Source organism: Sinocyclocheilus grahami, unplaced genomic scaffold (genome assembly GCF_001515645.1).
Source record: "Sinocyclocheilus grahami isolate Dianchi unplaced genomic scaffold, SAMN03320097.WGS_v1.1 scaffold1321.1, whole genome shotgun sequence".
Taxonomy (NCBI): domain Eukaryota; kingdom Metazoa; phylum Chordata; class Actinopteri; order Cypriniformes; family Cyprinidae; genus Sinocyclocheilus; species Sinocyclocheilus grahami.
This window is the reverse complement of record NW_015506500.1, coordinates 21,315-26,320: the sequence shown is the minus strand read 5'-3', so window position 1 is coordinate 26,320 and position 5,006 is coordinate 21,315. Positions and strand designations below refer to the sequence as shown.

The window sequence follows — 5,006 nt, the reverse complement described above, 5'->3', positions numbered from 1 at the left end:
ATGGCTGTACATGTTTCTTTGGAGGTAACCATTGTTAACACGAACACAATGATTGGAAGCGCTTCTTCCCTCCTTTTATAGCAATCAGTCTGCTCTTACAATCTAATTATTATGATAGTGATTTCACCTGACTAGTACTCATTCACACTTTCACATGTGCTGCTGATATGATTAGTCAATTAATGTTAGCTGGTCATTTTGTGTCAGGATCAAAAAAACTGTGACATTTGTTTTTTTGTGAAAAGTTAATTTTTTTGGCCATTGAAACTTTTAGCAATTATTTAAAATGCATCTGATCACTCTACACAATAATCTAGAAACAATGTCAATGAACACCACAACAGCTTAAGCAGCAAACTTTGCAAAACACAAATTTTATTTATTCATTTATTTTATGTCACTGCCAAAACTTTTGGCCATGACTGTAGTCCAGACCATTCAGAACCTCGGATTGGGCAGGACAATGGACAATGCAAGAGAGGCTTATGGACAACTCTGTGAATGTCCTTGATAGCCTGGGCTTGAACCAATCAAACATTTTTGAAGAAAGCTGAAAATGTCTGTCGGCCCTCTTCCAACATGACAGAGCTGAAGAGGTGATAAGTGGAGGAGAAGAATGTCAGATAATTGCCAATCACAGATATGCAAAGCTTGTCGCATCATACTACTGAGTTAAGGGTATGAATACTTATGCAATGTACTTTTTTCACAAATCAGTTTTTTTTCCTTTGTAATTATGTTATATGGAGTGTAGACTGTGGAGAAAAAAAGTAAGGCAGCAACATAACAAAATGTGAAAAAAATTAAGGGGAAAGAAAACGTTCGCAAGGCACTGTACACACTGCCTTTCAAAAGTTTGGGATCAGTACGATGTTTTTTTTTTTTAGCTGAATTTTCAGCAGCCATTATTCCAGTCTTCATTGTCACATGATCCTTTTGAAATAATTCTAATATGCAAATGTGTTATCAATGAGCTGAAAGGGGTCATATGATGCTGCTAAAAAGAACATTATTTTGTGTATTTGGTGTAATGAAATGTGTTTATGCGGCTTAAGGTTCAAAAAACACATTATTTTCCACATACTGTACATTATTGTTTCTCCTCTATGCCCCGCCTTTCTGAAACACGTTGATTTTTACAAAGCTAATCGGTCTGAAAAGCGAGGTGTGCTGTGATTGGCCAGCTATCCAGTGCGTTGTGATTGTTACGCCCCTCACCATACTGTGATGCCCTGTCCAGCCGGAGCGACTAGACAAAAACATTAAAACCCATTATAAAAGAGCCATTTGTTGCTTCCAGTGGGGACATAATTAAATATAATGACTTATACTGTCTTTTTACGCGTTGCATTGCATCGCGCCGCGTAAACATAAAACCATGTCTGCATTTGTGATCGGAGAAATGACAAACAAGTGCTACTCTATACTGCCCAAAAAACTCGCGTTTGAATCGTCAGTGTTACGGACAATGAGGCTGGATTCAGGTGCGGGTTCAACAGGTGCTTTATTGTGCAGAGATTATCACCGCGGGCAATAAGCGCCTTCGCGGACAGTTCGTGTGGTCGTGGAAACCCCAACCACACAGATGGGTGGAGAGCAGGGGCTGGAACAAGCCGCAACAGCGGCAGAGGAGACGGAGCCGGAGGGGCAGCTCGCTAATCCGAGCGAGAGGCTGAGAAGCCCAACAATGAGACCGCGGAGTCCCAGGGTAGGCGGATGCCGGAGGTAGCCCACGGTTCCTGAACGCACAGAGAGGTGCGGGACACATAAACAGACTGCTACGAGCACTGGAGCCTGGACGAGACAAGACAGAACTGGTGAGCGATAATACACGGACAGTCAGAGCACGGGAATAATCACAACAAACTGACAACATACAAAGAAACACGAGGAGCTATAAGGGGAAGCTAATGAGATGACCAGAACCAGGTGTGAAACAAGGAGGGCGGGGACAACGATCATGCTGACATGCTCACGTGGCGAGCTGTCAAAACAAGCCACGCGCAACACACAAACACACAGACAACAAGAGACAGGTGATCAGACCCCAGACCCGACAGTCAGTGGCAAATTCTTTAAATATAAAAAACGTACTTACAGTCTGACAGCCGGTATTGTAGTCTACTCTCCCAGGATCAGGAAACAGTCCATAAAATGCGCTGGACACATCTGAATATTTGGGTTAAACTGTTCTGGAACAGTGTTGTAAATACAACTTAACCACTGATTTCTAGTCGTGTCCTCTTTTGAAAGGCCAAACAAAGTAGTTTCGCTTTCACAGTGAAACAGCGTCACACACCTTGAGTGAGTGGAGGCCGGAGGCCTAGAGTGAGCCGTGGCCTAGAGTGAGCGGAGGCCGGCTTGAGTGAGCAGGGGCGGGTGGGCTTGAGAACGGCGCGGCCGGCGGATTTGACGAAGGAGCGGCCGGCGGGCTTGCGGCAACCACATATGACGACCCCGGGCTGGACTCCGCTTCATCCAAGGTGGAAGCCGATCCGGCGATCGACAGCGCGAAGTTGATGTATTTCCTCAGCGACCAGCACGGATCAGCTCCAGGCATGACGAAGCGGATATTGTCCTCTTTTGGAAGGCCAACCAAAGTAGTTTCGCTTTCACAACGAAACACACAGCGCCTTCACGACATGGCGGCGGTGGCAACAACAATGCTACAGCGAGAATAAAAGTTACGCCTTCTTTCTTTGCGTGAACATTTGGGCGGCATTATGCAAATCTTCCCACGTCGTGACTTAGATATGTGAGGGTGTGTTAGAACGAGCTGTTTTAGGTAGGCATGGATGACTTAACTTTTATAAAGAATATCTCTTTGGATTTGAGACTTTAGTCTTTGCAACTTTACAGATCTTGTTTATGCACCAAGAGCTTGTAACACTCCAAAGAGAAAGGAAAAATTGAAATCGCATCATATGACCCCTTTAATTTTTTTGGAACCTATGATAGTTTTTTTCAGGATTCTTTGAAGTAAAAAAGAACAATATTTATTTCTATTAAAATATAAATTCTTTGTAAAATATGCACTACCCTTCAAAAGTTTGGGGTCAGTAAAGAAATTAAATTTTTTTTTTTAAAGAAATTAATACTTTTATTTAGCAAGGATGTGTAATATAAGTGTTAGTAAAGACTTATATTGTTAGAAAATATTTGTATTATGAATAAATGCTGTTCTTTTTCACTTTTTTTTCATTAAAGAATCCTGTAAAAAAAATCCTCCAGAAAATATTAAGCAGCATAACTGTTTCCGACTTTGATAATAAATGAGCATGTTGGTAATAAATCAGAATGATTTCTGAGGGATTGTGTGACACTGAAGACTGTCATCATTCACTCACCTGCATACGTTATGTTTTTTTTCCAAACAACAATCGTTTGCAGTGTCCGCTCCATAAATAACACAAAGACTCTATAAAAGTATAGTAAATGAAGTCAATACAAATTGTATCTCAGTGGAGGGGAAGGAGATCAGTGAATTATGACTGACATATCAGTCTTTTCAACACATACACACTCATGTCATGACTTCAGGAGACGTTTGAAGACATATGACTTGTATTATTCCTTAAATGTTTTCATGTCATTTTTGCAGCTCGACAGGTGTAGTCAATATAAACCGTCACTGAAAAAAATCTTGGAAAATCCTCCTGTTAATTATGTATTGATGAGATATTATAATTAATAATAGCACTCTTTTTTTATGTATAATAGAAATCAAAGCCAGGAGTACGGTATGTTTATGAGGCCACGGGACCGGGCGGGTGCACACTGCTCATTGAGGTTTTGACTGACAACAACACACGGTCCCATCAAGAAATCAAACGTATCTTGATGAAACATGGGTTAGTACTGATTTGTACTAGATCAAAATCAAGATGTAGTAATAGTATTTAAGCATAACTCAGTGTACCACTTTTCTCTGTTTGTCCACAGTGGGGCGCTGTGTGAAGGATCACGCTGGAACTTTGACAGGAAAGGTGTTGTGGCAGCATCCAGAGATGGGATCTCCTCTGAGAGAGCTCTAGAGCTGGCCATTGAGGCAGGAGCTGAAGATGTGCAGGAGATCATATAATTTTGTGATTATATTAAGCCAGCGGTTCTCAAACTGGGGTACAGAGGGGGTACATGATCATCAGCCGTTTGAGGTCTGTGTAGAATTTTACTTGTAGAATTCTCTCAATTGTTAACCCTTCTTTCCCTTTCAGTTTATCTGTGACATTGCGTCCATGAAGGCTGTGCGGAGCGCTCTAGAAAGTCTAGGGGTACACATGCTTTCATCCGGTCTGGAGTTTGTTTCTCACACCCCGTCTCTCCTGACTCAGACTCAGCTAGAGACCGTATCCTCACTGCTGGAGGCTCTCAATGACTGTCCTGATGTGGTCCGGGTATGGGATAACGTCCATACACAGACCTAGAGTTCACAAGTCAACTGACAAATGGAAGAACACACAGATAGATGGACATGCCTTAAGAGCAACTGAAAGAAATGGACCTGCTTGGCCAAAATTTGTTGTACTTCACTTGGATTTTTTTGTGTGATGGTAAATAAATAAATAATGATATATCTTCAACGTGGCAATAAAGAAGATATGTTAGTCATAGATGTTTATCACTTTGATTAGCATTATGCACTGAATGTTGTGATCATAAACACCTTTTTTTTATGCAGATCTGGATAAAAAGAGATAGAAAGGCACCTTGCAAGGACTTTTCCCCACGTCCTGAAAAAAAAACATAGCTGCTCAATGCAAACGTTTATTGAACAGTGAGAATCAGGGTGAGGTATTCATTGTGGCTCAGAGCAAAAGTGACACCGAAAGTTAAAAAAGAAAAAACTGCCTGAGATAAGTGTGGGGGCAAAATGTCCTCAGGCTGTTTTAAGCCCAGTTCACACCAATTGAATTGATTGATATCGTTTCTCTGTACCTTTACCGTTATAGCTGTGGTGTGGACTCTGCTATTCTTTAATATTGAGAACAATTTTTCTTTATCGTTAT

At 41.3% G+C, this 5,006-nt stretch overlaps 1 pseudogene; it reads left to right on the top strand.

Annotated features, from left to right (window-relative positions):
• On the top strand, positions 1–4,496 carry LOC107569173 (translational activator of cytochrome c oxidase 1-like; annotated as a pseudogene).
• Positions 4,497–5,006: the final 510 nt, after the last annotated feature.